Genomic DNA, 16,436 nt, shown 5'->3' with positions numbered 1-16,436 from the left:
CGTGCGTTCCATGTCGGTGCGCAAAAAGCGTCGTCTCTCCGCTGGCATTCCGTTTTATCGTGAACGGCGGCTTGCTCGCGTATCAACGACATTGATCTACACCGACGGGATATCGTCATTTAGCATTAGCTAGTCGCGTTTAGGTGCGAAACGGGTCGGGAGTATTCCCGCATATGATCGGCGACACTCTAAACCCCGGCTGATTGCGAAACGCGGCGTGCATCGTCAGCGTATCCTTCATTATCGTTCCGTGTTTGATTTCGGCTCCGGCTACTTGGCTCCGGCAGTCGCGGTGTGTTTACCCATCGGCTTTGCCAAAAATATCATGCCGTATGTGTATATTTGCGATTAATCACGGAAAGGTGGATGGTTTAATCCTTAACCGGCAGCAAAACAGATGCAATATGTGGAAATTTCTTACGACTTACATTAAGGACACATTATCGAAGAGAGAAACAAGCACAGTAAAGTGTCAGTTTGCAAAATAAATTAATTTCATTTTATCATGCTCCAATCGTTCTTTTAATCGTCAAGATCTTCACGTATATGTGTAGTGTGTAATATTTATTAATGTTATATCATTATAATTATATCATGATAAATGAGTTTCAGATAAAATTTATTATATCACAATCAAAATCTTGTGATTGTATTACAATTGTTATTACGTGTACAAAAATTACACGTAAGCTCCAAGGATCGATTCAACGGCACATTGTCAACACACGTGTCGATTGTGCGTCGAAACATGCGCTAAAATGTACAGTACTAGGTACAATCTCGCGTAATAGTTGTGTGGAACGTTAAAGTGAGCTCGTTTCGCAGCGCAACAACGTTCGGCCGTCCGTACAATAGCAAATCAAGCGCGGGCGGAATATTCCCGGACGGAATGCGTCGACAGTGCGTACACGCAGACGCGCGGCGTACGTTCGTAATTCCCAAAGCTGAAGGAATTCCTCCTCTTCTTTTTTTTTCCTATTCTCGTATTAGATGCGAGTCGATCGTGAAACGAGTTTAACGGGATAAAAATCATCCAGCGTCGTCGTCGCGTTATCCGCTTTTCTTCTCACAAGAGAGAGAAAGAGAGAGAGAGAGAGAGAGAAATGTGGAGAGAAGATATTAAAACCGTAAATTCCCGCGTTCCAATGCACCTTCCATTTCAACATTCGCTTTCTTCCCGAGCAGCGGTCCGATTCGTGTAGAATAGTCTGCCCTCGGCAGACCCGTGTCTCTTTTCTCGTGCGAATGAACAAGCAACGATCGACGCAGGGATGAGAAAATAATTAGATTGAAAGGATGGTGATATATATATTTAGGCAAGCTTGAATGTAATTAGGTCCGATTACGGCCTAAATTGTCAAATTAATAGATAGTGAGACAAATTCGAGACTATGCGATATTTTGTAGCATAAGCATATTAGCATACATGAATGTGGAAATACAACGTGTACTAACTTTCAGTACGATTCGATTTCTTACGTCAATGAAGAGATACAAGCAGAATTTCGCGTACTTATTGTTAGATAAACTTCAGGCGACACTCTCGCCCTACGAGCAGGAAATCCTGTGCCAGGATGAGAATTTGCATGCTTGAACTGCACCGCGATTATATCGAGACGACCGTGCTGTTTAAAATTATTAACGATAGAGTCCTCGTGCTCTCGATGCTTCCGTTTTCATGCATCACGTTTTTCAAATTGATTCGAGCTCGGTTTTTTTTTTTAGCAGGAAGTGAGAATTAATCAATACACTGTGCGTTTTTAATTGGATTCTCTGATAAATTTTCATGCAATTCGTTAAATCGTAAAAAAAATGTTATGTACGCTATGCCTAATATTTCTTTAATGCAATAGGAAAACAATTGCATTTTGCATAGATTGCGCGATAGTAAAAAAATATTTGTCAACAGATATAGCAATCAAAATAATTAAAACAAATGGAAAGTTGTATGATACCAAACCGACCATTAATTTAAACAGATTGTAACAACCAATCGTTTCTGCGATGAGAAATACTGTAATGCTACTTCATTTTTTTATATACATACATTTCTAATTCAGAAAGTATTTGCAGTAAAAAGTGCATCTGAATATTATAAATAAAACCGTGTGCGATAGGTAGGAACATATATAAAAAAATATAGAAAAAGCACAGAAGTGTAAAGAAACGGTAATACTTGTTTTTCTCGCTCTTAATGGATTTACTTAATCAGATTAATATTATCTATTTCATCATTTTCACAAGTATCAGCGTACTTAAGACGTAATAGGTTCTGATAAGCGTTTCATTAGTCCGATAAACCCAGCGGCGTTATTAGAATCAATTCTAAAGAGGAGCCAAATAATTCTTTAAAATCTTAATACTTGCTCTTCTATCAAATTGGAGGTAATTGAAGAATCGATATGATCGGAGTTATGTCAGCGGAAAGAGCGGCAATCAGGTTCGCAAACTTCTTTGAGATACGATTCGAGAAAATTGAGGTGTAATTACCTATAATTAATCACTAAGCTGAGAATATTGACAGCGGTCGATTATCTATACGAACGATTTGGCATGCACGTGCGTTTACATTAATTCTTGACAGCCGTCGACTGCTCGCGCAAATAATTTGGCACATTCGTACGTTCTCCATTAATTTAATTTGACTTCATATCGCTTTTAGTTTAATGCAATTTCGTAAAGCGTCTCACGCGACTGTTTCGTGTCTCGAGATCGACATTGGAGTCGCTCGCATATTTCGCCCAAAGCACGACTGAAGCACACCTATGCACGGTCTCGGTGTCCACGATATTCATGGGATTGGTTCAGGGGTCTCTTTGCCGCGTTCATAACCATTAGCGAGGACGCAATTGCGGTATCAGATCATATTCCGACTATTGCGGTAACCGCGAACCGAGAAGACTCCGTTTCCAGTTCTCCGTCGGCGAACATCCCCTTTGTCATTCGAAATTCTCTGCCGCCGCCGCCGCCGCCGCCGCCGCCACCGCTCGGAAGCCCCGATGTGCATATCCGTGTTACCCTATCCGCTTAAGACGGCTATAATCGCCAATTGGAAAGTCGGATGACGGACGGTAATAGAGACGATCAGCGTAAAATAAAACGATCGGTGCAACGATGTTTTCAATCGATGAAAAAGAAAGATCAGAAACTGGAACTTATTTTCCAGTATCGGATAAGTTTTCTAAATTTTCGCCTTATCTAGCACAGCTTTCATTCATGTTTCGCGACACACGGCCGCTGAATTGTATAATGTATATATTGCGAGACAAACAGTACATTATACTTGCATGAGACTTTACTCCTATTTCCGAAAACAAACATATTGTTGTGCTGAGTCATTGCTGCGCCTCGAATTCACGTTGAATAACAATAAAGCGCAGGAAATCCCAATGACACTAGTCGTTATCGTCATTTGTCAGCGTTATTTTTGGCAAGAATTTTGTCGCCCATATTATCGCGGATCACCTGACTGATTGCTTAGCGGATTTTAATTTTGCGTTACTGGCCTCCGGACGGGGGAGCTCGTCTTCACGCCCGACTGGCACCGTCGGCGACGTGACGCGTCGCGTGTTGCATGTGACAGCAGCAGCGGTCTGTCACTGACAAATCACTCGGCTCAGCTTCGAAAATGTAACCCCCGCCTGCACGCGTAATAATACGATAATTCTGGCGGCCGACAACACGGCAGGCCGCCGCTGCAGGCTCGTTGTGAAACACAACGCGCGGGATGTTGCGGAGTTAAATGCACCCGTTTGTATCCGGACGAATCGTCGATATCCCTCCAATTTAACCTTCGTTGCTTGAAATAAACAAAAAAGGCTAAACAGAGCGTGGCACGCGTATATCGATACGATATTACCTCGTATAACACATCCTCGACGAATCAATCCCCGTTCGCAAGCAACAAGTGATATACAAATTTCGCGAAAGAATGAAACAGCCTCGCGTTGACAGCCTGACGTTATCGCGCCCTCGAAAACGAGTATTTTCGAGGCGAATCTCGTCTGATTTCGCCTCGAAAATACTCGTAAGTGCAACGGGCGAACATTCGCGGCGGTTCTGAGATAATAACATCCGGTGTCGTTCGTAAAAGAGATCAAAGCTGAGGGAGAAACGGAAGGGGAAAACGGATCGCTCCGTCAATTCGGGCGAATGGATCTTCCTCGATCGCGTGCACCTTGTGCAGCCGCAGCTGCTGCGGTCGCTCTGTCTACGTCACATGCAGTATACCGCAGGAATAATCGATTTGCCGCCGTTTTGTCCGACGAACACGACGTCGTCGTCTGTCCGGCTCTCCTCAAATCCTCAGGCGCATTTCGATAGCGTTTATCTTATCGGCGTCGTTCGCAGCTCGGATCGTTCTAAGCGAAAATCGAAGACAGATATATGTGTGCTTTGGCTCTATTCATTCATGAAGTCTACCCACAGAATCTCCTATTATAGCAATTCATATTTACCTCGGTCAAACTGTGCTTTTCTGACTAACGCCGTGATCCGTGGATTAAACGCGCCGCGGTCTATCCATTAATTATTTCAAAGTTGTTCATGTTATGCCGCCGTTCCAAGTAGTTACACAACATTACGTTACACACGCAACGAGTTCATTCTCCTCCGAAATCGCGAGATTGCGTTATTTTGCGAAAGGAAAAGTTGCCTGAACATTTGTAATATTTCGTAATATTTAGCGATAATCTGGTAATAATCATTTCACACGCCAGTTTACATTAAAAATGCTGACATACACACGTTTGACACTATATAAAGAATGGTCTAGCTAAAGTATCTAAAAATTTAGCTAGATACAGATCTGAAAATAATTTTGTTGGACCATCAAAATAATACTGACTCCTATATTGTCATGATACACTAATAACGCTGTAATCGGTTAAAGTGTCATCGTTGACACCGAGAAATTTTACAAACAAACGAACAGATTTCGCGAACGAACGGATCGAATTTGGAAGCGTTTCGACGGCCAGGAGCGATACCATCGCGACGTTTTCGACGCCGTTCATCTGGTCCGTACCGGTTGCGACCAGTTTAACGCCTCTCATCGATTAACTCGTCAACTACGGCCCCATGCTGGCAAACGTCAATTTCGCGAATGAAAAAGAAGAAACCAAGGCGTCGTGATGTTGCGTAAGCGTCCCGACGTCCAGGCGTCGCGACGTCAGTCGTCCGAGAGTCGCAAAGGGGGTGACAGCGCGCCAGAAAATCGTCGATCGCGATCGTACGTTCGACGTTTCTTCATGGTCATTTGTAAAAATTGATACCGACAGGTATCGCTTCAAAATCTATTTCTTATAAGATCGTCGGAATCACGAATCGTCGTCTGTTTCCGGGGATTGTGCGAGCGTATTTCTGGCGAATCGAGCTGGACCGATTTCTATTTCGAAATCTCAAGGTCAATAGCATAGTTAGTCTGGCCGAAAAAGCGCGGATGCTACGCCGATTGTCATGGTATACCTAGCATATCTGTTTTTAATTGTTTTCGATATTTCCGAATGAGAAAGTTTCCATTGCGCGCAATGTCTGTCGGCGCAACACTATCAATGAGTCATTACTGTTGCTAGTGACCGGCATGGTGTGTTATCTTTAGTGTGTATCTCCTGCAGCGTGAGTCCTTTGTCTAAAAAAAAGCTTGAAATTAAAGATCTGATTAAGGATGACATTGAAGATTACGTTATATAACAAGAGATAGCATCCGTGCTCTTGAGGGAATCACAAATGAAAGAAATAAATCAATAAAAGCAACATTCCAAATTGGAATTTCTGTTATTTCTGTTATTTCGAATATTTTGAACTTTTTACTGCTCCCACGGATATTGATTGAGAAAAATAAAATAACAGTTGATGTATTTTTATTTAGACCGGTCAGCCTCGAAATTTGATTAGAAATATGCATTGTGATGGAAACAATTATTGTCCTAAAATTCTAGATAAAATTACAATATAATTGCTAAATACATGTGTCAGATATGATAACTGTGACTGTAACGTCGTATTGAATTCCATGAGCGTTCTCCTTTAAAGACGTCGTGTTGCTTTTCTTCCTTGAATTCTTTTACGACATTTTCTCGTGAAATTCTCGTACTTCCTGTAATTTACACGACGCGAAGAGAAAGAACGTCGTAAACAGTCTTTCGTAACGGACGTGATTAAATTAATGTAATGCTAAAGGAAACCTATTTAATTACGAGACTTTCGACCTTTTCAAAAGTTTTCAATTTCATAAATACACGAAAAATTTGTTAGTTGATTTCATTGTAAGTCGGTTATTCGCCGATAAAAATTCAAATGTTTTCGCTGATGTCTTAATTAATTGTAGAGTTATTATACATATGTAGGGAACCTTAATAATCTTTTTCGAGTGGTATTTATTCTTACGTTGCTGGATCTAGAAATGCACTTGTCTACGGTAAGATCGTACGAGGAAAAAACAAATTAAATGGAAGTCGCATCATCGCCGATTTCGACACGAATTTCCCCACGTGTAATTACCAATTCTAAACTCCGGAAAATTTTCCACTTTAGATTTGACGCGAGATTACCATAAGCCACTCTTATAAAGATATTGATTTAGCATCCGTCGCAATTATCCATTATTTACATGTCGATTTAATTATTCCGTTGTTCATGTAATACCTCGTTTCCAAAGGAGGAAATAAATTTTCCACACTTGCCTAAACTGTTGTAATAAATCATATCGTGGTATTGCAGATAATGTTGCGCCGTGTTGCGCGTATTTGCGAAAGGGAGTGATTAATGACTGAAAATCATAGTACTGCCACCGATTCTAGGCTCACGTCCAAATACATTTCTAGTCGCACTTGAGTTGATGAAAATTGGCTTTAATCGCTTTCGGAGCGATGCAAACCCGTTTCGGTCGCTCTATTAATAAATGGAATTTATAGCGCCACAAAACAAGTAGATTACAAAGTTCTGTTATTATCTTCCTGCTATTATCAATGCTTACTGAGACATTATTTCGGTTATGTGAAATCGATTTTTCTTGAACGATAATGCCCGAGTGTATTAATAAATCTTGAATGATAATGTCGAGAGTATTAATAAGTCTTGAATAATTAACAAATGAAAATAAGAAGATATTTGCTTCAGTAATATAAATAGTTAATACATGTGAAACCATACTCTTCCGTTCCGTTGCGCACATTTGCGAAATAATGTAGAATAGACTTTATGCTTTAAGCTTTCAGACAAGACTTGCTCTTTAAAAAAATTTCAATTTAAATACTTGGAATTATAAAAATATATGTAACTTTAAACATGGAGAAGTTTGCTCGACTATTTGTTGAGGAAAAATGGGTTTTAAATTAACAATTAAAACAATCGGATTTTAATTGTTCACGTGACATAATGTCCAAAGATGTCCTATACATTTTAATTTTTATTATCCAAAAGAAAATGCATTGAAATTGTGTAATGAGCTTTAAATAAATCTTACAAAGATTATTTAATAACACTTTGCATCTCATCGAAAAAAGATTTATAGAATATTTTCCTGGCTGGAAAAATTTCTGCGTTGCGTCTGATTAAGGATACTCGTGTCTGCTTTCGAAAGGCATGCAGCCTCGATTGATCGACTAGATTGCAAATTAGAATCTTGCATAAATTTTTTGTTCCGTACATACAATTATAACCATAAATGTAGCCTATAATGGGATAGGAAAACCGGTTCCCCGCAAGCAATCGTACTCTGTATCAATCTCCGTCCCGTCTTATCTATACGCTGCTCGCGACTATAAAAGACAGTATCTCCGAACGATACCTTTAGTAATTCGTGAATACCAATCGCACCGCGCCGCACCGCGACTTCTCTTCCTTGCGCGTTCCTCTCAAAATGTTTGTATCCACTAAGGATAGTAGAACGGGATAGAACTGTGCATCGAATTCATCACAGCGATTCACGTGTTTCCCTTAATCGAATAATCGTGCAGACACGTGTGATTCACTGTGTCTTGTGGACGTACGAAAGGGAGGAAGAATTCGTGTGTGTCATCGCGGGACCAAAGTGTTGGTAATCGCGCGGGACGCTTACGACGGAGTCTAGTCGAAACCATTGCCAAGCACGTGAAATATATTATTTAGAATATTACGTGGAAGCAGTAGAAAAGAAAAGGTGAGTCCCTCCGCCCCCGCTCGTCGCCGAGGGTGGCGAATTCGCGAAGGGCGAAACGTCGCCGAAGACATTCCCGTTGATTAGATCGGACCGGATGACGGGGCGATCGGTCAAAATATTTTCGAGATCCACCTGGAAGGATTCGTTTACGTGACGGTTATGAACGAGGCGCCTTCTAAGTGAGTGGTTCGTTCGTTCATTCGTGCGAAGGGACTGAACGTATAGTCGGAGGGGTCGCTTATACCAGGCGTATGATCGAATCTAAGTCTCGTTATTATCGCTGACGCCTGGTATCAGGTGGTCGCGGTGTTTTTACTAAATTGATTCGATATCGCGCGACCGGAATAACTAATATCTTCATAGCCTGAAAGTAAAGAAACAAATATTCCATACCTGAAGCGAGACGCTTATCTGTTTTCGTTTCAATTAATTATTTTGACCACTTTCTATTTTTAAGACGCTATAACTTCGTTAAATTATCTTCACTAATTTTGCAGAATAATAACAGTTGTCTCGATTATTTGATTTCTGTTTATTTATATTTATACATTCATTCTTCTTTTATTATCCTATTCGTTGAACGAGAATTATATTTGCTCTCCGACATTAAACTTCAAATACCGCCGATATCCGTAATACATTTGAGACGTTTCATCTGACTTACTCACACTCTCTCTCTCTCTCTCTCTCTCTCTCTCTCTCTCTCTCTCTCTCTCATACGCTCTAATTATGGACTACGGCGTACATCCAGCGAGTAAACAAGCAAGACCGCATGCGTAATAGGAGTAGATGTAATAGGAAATCGAGAGCAGCATCAAAGACCAATGTCTGCCTACAGCCTGTAATCTGTAGTCAGGTTAATCAGGTACCTTTGATATCGCCCGCACTGCGTTCGCTCTCTCTCCTCTTTCTCCATCTATTTTTATGTACATACATAAATTACGTTCGACTGCACTGCTTCATATTTCTATTGGATAGGGAATCATCCGATATCGGGTACCATGGCTCGCGATTCAAATGATTAAGATTGTTTACGATTATTCGCCTCTATCTGATACATTTCGCAAATTAGGAATTTTCGCGATTATTCGAACGCTCTCGAAGAGCACTTAGCTCCTCTTCTCGTCGTCGCGATAAAGTCTGGCTATTGCCAGGCAACCCGGATCGATCTATTTTTATCGCGCCGCTCCTTCGACGAAGAAACCAACGATCTTTTAACCATTGCTGCCAAGTTTCCCGGCAAAGTTTTCGATTGAATCCGCTTGACGCACAGCACCGTCCTCCTCTTTTTTGTATGTATAACTTTTAAAAAGGAAGTACCAGCTGGCTCCTAAAAATAAATTTGTTGATGTGTGAGTAAGCGGGTAATACATTTATATCGTGCACTCAAGTCCTCTTGAGAAACTAAATTACAAACACGATACTAAAAAATATATAAAGTGCTTTATGACTGTACGATTATATGATTATTTTGGATAACTCTATAAAATTCTGTTTTTAGATTGTTATAAAATAATAATCGAAGCTATCAAAATGTATGCTAGGCGTGTACAATTTCTATTTAGATATTTGTTCCTTACTTATCCGACTTCAGCAAGTCTTTAAAGCGTTACAAATACAATATTTATTAATCACGTGGTATTAATTATGTTTTCATATAAAGAAGATTAATATTTTAATGACAGAAGTATTTTTTTGTTCGAACATTTGTCTCTATGACGTTATAGAACTATATTTTGAAGAACTTCTGATGATTCTGTTAAGCAACGTTGTAAAGAAGAAGTCCACACTTTACAGTTTCCGCCTACTGGATTGTATTTGAGAGTGAATTGACAATGATATGTCAAATATTTGCCGGAAATAAAAATAGCAAGATCGTTGATTGCGTGTGTTTGATTGTGAAATTATCGTGAAGCAAGTATACGGCTTCCACACTGTACAAACGTTATCAAGAATTCGCGATTTCGCAAAGCGATAAACGAATTTCATCACGATATTGTCTATCTCATGAGAGCCTGTTTTACGTCGCAATTGACACGCAAATATATACAGGGTGTCCTAAGTTTTTCCGCACAAATTTTAGTAGTATGTTCTATAAGCAGAAATAAATAAAGATAAAAATATTACGTAAACATAGGTCTCTCAAAGTACTTTATTAGAAAGTTATAGCCAGAGTTAAAATTTCGTATTGAAGAAATAATAACAGTCTTGCTATAGAAAAGTGACACGCCGTATACATAAGTGATACGTCGTTCAATGATATTTATCTTATCCGCTTCCTCTAGTCGTGCTTACTATTTGAAATGATTGAAGGTGATCATAAAAACTTGTATACATACTAGTAATCGGCAGTACCTTGCAGAACATTACTCCAAAATGAATACATGGATATTTATTTTGTGTACGGTTTATGTATAGAGAATGCAAAGACTTCTGTTAAAGAATATCAACGAAGATTCCCTAACAATAAGAAGAGTGCCGTATCAGTCTTTACCAATGCTCATTTGCAATTACACTTGACGGTTACACTAGCGGCCTTTGCTAGCAATGCCATCATTATTTTCGTCATTATAATCGCAAATATATTTTAATTTATCAATTATCTGTCTTTAGTATTCAATAGCATTATATAATGTGATTATCAAACCCGCGTATTTTTGTAAAGTGCTCTCTAGTGTTGCGTATAGCTTTTTGTCTGCATACGTGCGCGTGCAAATACCTCTGAGCATCAAAAGCAATTGAAATATGCAATTCTATTTTTTTTATCAAACTTAATTTTCCATCCGCAATTCAATAGTCACTTATTCTCATTCACAGAAACTCGTGATAAATGGTTGATTTGTTAGTGATGCATAAACATCGCGTAATTATCTGAATTAATCTGAGATTTATTGATGATTTTGACATTAATCTTTTCTTAATTTAATTTTCTTTATCGGCAACATTCTATTAATCGCATTATATAAGTTGCGATCGTATCCACTTTAAACTGCGACTTTGCGCAGACCCACTGTCAAATTTTGATAAGATAGCATAGATGAAATCTACTTTAGAGTGACTGTCCAAATGTTAGTAGTATTTTTTTCCGGCCTAATGACTATCAGAGTTTATCTGTTAACAGTATTTCCTGCCTCTCTTGCAATGCAATAGGGATCAGTTTCTGGATTTTTATAACCTCTGATGAAATTTACATGAAATTTGAATTCTGAATAATTACAGAAGTACATTCGCAAGGAATTGAGATTGACAGGGTCCATAAACTTATTTAAAGCTTTAAAAAGAGACGGTACGTTGAGCACATCTGTCAAAAGATTTCGTGACAAGCAAATTCGCACAATTGGTTTTCTCTGTTATATGAGTATTACGACTGATAGTGACACGTGGATCATGATTACAATTGTTAATAATGTCTCTTAATCGGCAAGAGATACAAAATCGTGCTAATTAACATAACAATCGTAAAGATAAAAATAACTCATCAAAAACATAGAGTTATAAATAACCACATTATATTCAACATATTCTTATGATTTCAGCAGATTTGTCATTTCGACAATATTATCAATTCTTTATTATATTACATCTTGTTTCTCATTTATAATATAATGCATATTTTTCTCGTTCTCTCTCTCTCTTTCTCTTTCTCAATCTTCTCAGGATCTTTTGCATAACCGATGTTCTGAAATTACTACTACGGGGAATTCGATGTTAGATGTTCTATATAAAGATAACGTTCAGACTACCAGCATGAAACGAGGAAGATTCTTGTGGACAAGTCTGTTTCACGTTGATTCTTGTAACAGTATTAAACTGGGAACTCTCGTAACGGGATTGGACGGTCGACAAGTCAAGGATACTTAGTTGCAAGTGTTGAGACGAGGATTTTGAGCTTTGTTACTGACGAAGAGACTGTACGGCTCTAATCCCCTTCATTAAGCGAGCGCTTTAATTTCAATGCCGCGATTGCAATCGTCGCTGTTTAGTTCATCGTTAGAAATTGAACGTAATGCAGAACAATAAAATCTCCTTTAAGAAATAATGAGATGAATCTTCCTTTTTTCCATCTCATTTTCGTTAACTCGTCGCGCGTTTCCAACTTGACTCAGACTGTAATTAAAGTTTTAGTTGTCGTCTATTTTTCTCTTTTACCGAATCAAGACGAAGGAATAGACGTTATTGAATTTATCAAAAAGTTTTCAAGTTTTCAAGTTTTCAAGTTTGACAAGCATGTATTTATCTCGCGATCGGAGAAACGCTTGCGCTGCATTTATTTTATTCACGATGCAATGGAGCATCGTTGGCCGGAGTAGATGGACGTTACTTCTCGAATGTCGCACTATTTTCATCGATTTTCACAAAATTTACCACTCCGCTCCCGTATCCAACGTGCGGCTGACCCGTACGCGTTAAAACTACTGAGAGAGAACTCGTTTCACGACTTTTCTCTCCATCGTATTTCCGAGGCGCGGTGTCTCCTGGGATGAAGTCAGTTGTTCCTTTCGCAGGTTACATCGAGATACTCCGCGTATCCCGGCGGATAAAACCTCGCCTTAGTAGGGATGATCCTGCGAAATGGTCCCACGGTGGCCACGAATCGATTAGCTTCTGAAAGAACGTTGCCGGCACAAACCAAATTTCCTACCCCGTTTTATCTCGTTATTTCGAAACGTTAAAGTTTGCAACGCGTACGTCCTTTCGTCGCGACGTACGCTGAAAGAGAGAAGTAAAATATCTCGAAAACTCCGTCGGGAAGAAGGTTCTTCGTATATCATGTCGTCTTTGTACGGCTGTAGTCGGAGTAAAATTGTGAGTGTGGCTGATGCTTTGATGTGCACGTGAAAATTAAATTAAATGTCTCCTGCGTAGTTAAAAAATTAAATTAGCTAATTTATATATATAGTTAGGAAATTAATATCTTCCTATGTATCTATCTACGATCCATCCAGTTTTGTACGAAGTTCTGTTTCCATCTGCGGATCTATTTGTTGCGCGATTACTTGTTCCTTGTTATGGTAGAAACTCGCAATTTTCCGCCACATTTCAACATCAGTTAACGAAGTTCATCCAAGGCATTTCCTTTTTCCTCGCACGTGGAAGTTCGCTCTCCCTCTCTACCGAAGATATCAAATCTTAGATTAATCTCTGACATGATGTATCACGCGGCCATCGATCTTCCCTTCGCCTTTCGTAAGTTGCAACATCCCCGCATCTACACGAATGTATTATGAATAAAGAGACTCCCCGAGGGTTGTATAATTCGCATGCTGAATTCCCCGTGAAGACTTTGTGACAACGAATTTGGCGTTAAAGCTAAACGTGGAACATTTAGTCGGACGATAATGGCGAGCCAGTTGACTCATATAGTTAAGTTATTGCATTACGGCGAAGCAAATCGAATCTAATCTCGTCTTGTTTAATCGATAGCCACTATCTGACCTGTACTATTATAACTCGAAGAATCACTGGTCAGATTAACGATTAATGATTGATAACATCTCTCGTGATTTAGCTTTGACAGAAAAAAATGTTTAACTGTTTAATCACGTGCGGACTGTACTTTTTTAGCTACATAAATTTAATTCAGTGCTTAATTATTAAAAAATCTGCTTTCGAAGAGCAAGAAGCTGTAAACAAGTTTTTGACATTTCGCAAAATTTCCGCCGGGAAAAAGTCAACTCCTTATCCGTTGAAAAGCGCGCAGCCGAATGATTCAAAGGCGATCAAAGTCGAAAACGGATCGGAAACCCGGCGGAAAATGTTGATCGTAGATTCTAGTTTTCGCCCGTACGGTTCGTGTTCCGCACGAGTCAGACATTGCGCGCAAATACTTTCTCTCTGACTCGTTAGATTTAATTTACCGCTAAGCGAATAACCCGTGTTACGTTTTCCTCCGCGGCTTTGGCACTTCCACGTCCACATTTTCTGCCCCCGTGGCATCATCTCCCATTTGGAGGAAGAGGGGAGGACCGACGAAACGGATGCGGAAGCGCGGTCGTGAATCGCTGCATTACGAGCCCGGCGCACTTCGTAACGCGGCGCATTCACTGGCGAACCGCAAGAATCGCGGTTGGGTTTGAAAGTACGATGGAAATTAATTTGCCGAGCTTAACGAACCCCAAGGCCCACAAAGCAGCGGTAGGTACTGACGGAACGTCGTGTTAATTACATTGAAACCAGCAAGAGTAGGCAAACGGCGAAAACAGATAGCTCATTTTTACGAGCAGAAAAAAATATCGCGACGCGCATTCGGGATCTGTTATTCAAATTCGCTTTTTGCCACCAAAAATACATACGAGAAATACCAGTTACTTAATTGGGCAAATTTGACGAATGAGTAATTAGAGATAGCTACAAAATATTCTCAAAATGTGGTCATATTCTTCTATTTATCTCTTGTGTTATTTTTATCTCTAAAAAGAACGCAAGGATACTTTTGTTGAATAATCTAAGTAAATATTAATTGATAACCCTGCACGTTCTTTTTTTCTCTGACTATCCGTGGAGAATCCGTGGAGAATGTTAATTCTTAGTTCCTATCTCGAAGAGAGGCTAATTTTTATAGTAACAAAGATTAATCCGAACCATCCTCGCGAGTCGTAAAATAATAAATTGCCGATTCCCTGGACACGTGTCTCGAGAGTCGCGGACCGCAGAAGATTACAAGACAGCCTCGCGCCGTTGGAGGTCGGCTGGGAAATTAGTTTCCGAGCTTAATGGAGTTCCGTGAGCGCGAAAGATGGGCACCTCGGAGGCGACGACTACCGACGAAAGTTTTCGCAACTTTCGCAATTTTTTCAATTAGCCGCGATTTTTCAACGGCGCGACGGAGCGCGCGACGCGCTGAGAAATGAAAGCGGGTTTACGTCCCCGTGTTTGTTGGACTCCACTCTCTACTTTGTGATTCCGTCCTAACGACGTTACCGCGTATATTGGGAAAGTCAAGCGACGTTATGAAAGTCTTAGTGGCCCGCGCGCAAAGTTCTTTATTCCGAGAGTCTGTGAGTGCCCGACGTCCATTCTTCCCGTCGACAATAACCTTTCCGTCATTAATGGGCCGTATTGTGCCGCGCTGTATCGCAGACGAGCGACGAAATGCGGCAAATGCGTCTCGGTATCTCGGTGACGGCTACCACCGTCCGACTTCCGTTTTGATCGATGATTTACGAGTTTCGGAGGAGACTCGAAAAGGCTGAAAATTGTGCGGGTACTTTTGAAACTATCGCTCGCTCGAGTCTGCGACTCGTTCTTTAGGGCTTTAGGCACATCTGTTATTTCCCCTGTTTGATATCTTTTTTGATATCTCTTTCTCCATTTCTTTTATTTGGATTCCGACAGCGATATATCTATAGGTAGGCACGTGTTTTGCACAAAAAGTATCACAGGATATTCGCGATTGATATTTTAAGGTTTCCGATGGAGTTGTAATGGTTTCGAGAGCGAAAGAGAGTGAGTCGCATGAACAAGACAATTTATTTGTCGGAGCCAATAAGTCGGTCGTGTTAAATCAACTGGAAAGAGGGTAAAATTTTATCAACTCCTCCGCGCGAAGCGGAGGTTAAAGCGACGGAGGAAAAAATCCCGTTCGCCTGAAGGTGAGCTTATTGAAGGTCGAGCGAGAGACAAATGAAATCGGAAAATCCTACCGTGAAATAGGATAATCTGAAACTGACGTCGCTATCCTCTTTCGCGAGCGCTTAAATACCCTCGACTTTTCAATATTTCGAACGGGAGACAAAAAGGGAGCTTCGTTAGTTAAGGAAACAAAGATGAAGTCTCTCTTTTAGCGCGACAGATTCGGCAATTAATTTTCGAGCGGTGGCCAATAATTCATCCGCGTTTCGTTTTACTGCGAAATGCAATCACGAGACTGCGATCGATAACGATACGGCGATACGAGACTAATAAAGTCCTAGCGACAAGTATTACCTCCATATCGAATAACGGGCGAGGGAGGATCGCGATTACATCTCATTCGATACACGATGATTTAGTAATTTAGTCTAAACGGGGTGATTTAGTCTGTGATACTTGGCAAAGTGATAAGAAGTTTGTTTCGAGTTAATTGGAAATGAAGATAAATCATGATAACGAAAGTCACGCCTAAAAGCGTAAATAATTCTATGGACCCTAACGCCGCCCTAATTTTGAACACGTCACCACAAAGATAACATAATTCTGACTATATATGACTATGATAATGACCATATGGTCGCGGCAAATAAACAGACTTGTGATGGTCATTTCGTAGTCCATTGAAGACAGATCGGAACACGTGAGACATCTGAATAAGATACGA

General features: G+C 40.1%; 2 protein-coding genes across 7 annotated transcripts in view; one reads left to right on the top strand and one right to left on the bottom strand.

Moving 5' to 3' along the window:
* Window positions 1-16,436, bottom strand: part of Vermilion (Tryptophan 2,3-dioxygenase vermilion) — a 227,492-nt gene that overhangs the window by 76,479 nt on the left and 134,577 nt on the right. The gene's annotated exons all lie outside the window — the stretch shown is intronic.
* Window positions 1-16,436, top strand: part of Mdr49 (Multi drug resistance 49) — a 54,427-nt gene that overhangs the window by 16,322 nt on the left and 21,669 nt on the right. For 2 of the 6 annotated variants that reach the window (XM_071703457.1, XM_071703430.1), the window contains exon 1: window positions 7,740-8,140. The exons of the other annotated variants lie outside the window; for them this stretch is intronic. The gene's annotated coding sequence lies outside the window, so the exon portion shown is untranslated. Of the gene's footprint in view, window positions 1-7,739; window positions 8,141-16,436 lie in introns of those variants that run through there. 6 annotated transcript variants of the gene reach the window in all.

Source organism: Temnothorax nylanderi, unplaced genomic scaffold, assembly GCF_030848795.1.
Source record: "Temnothorax nylanderi isolate EJ_2023f unplaced genomic scaffold, tnyl_v1.0 TNYL_tig0003_pilon, whole genome shotgun sequence".
NCBI lineage: Eukaryota > Metazoa > Arthropoda > Insecta > Hymenoptera > Formicidae > Temnothorax > Temnothorax nylanderi.
This window is presented reverse-complemented; position numbering and strand designations above follow the sequence as displayed.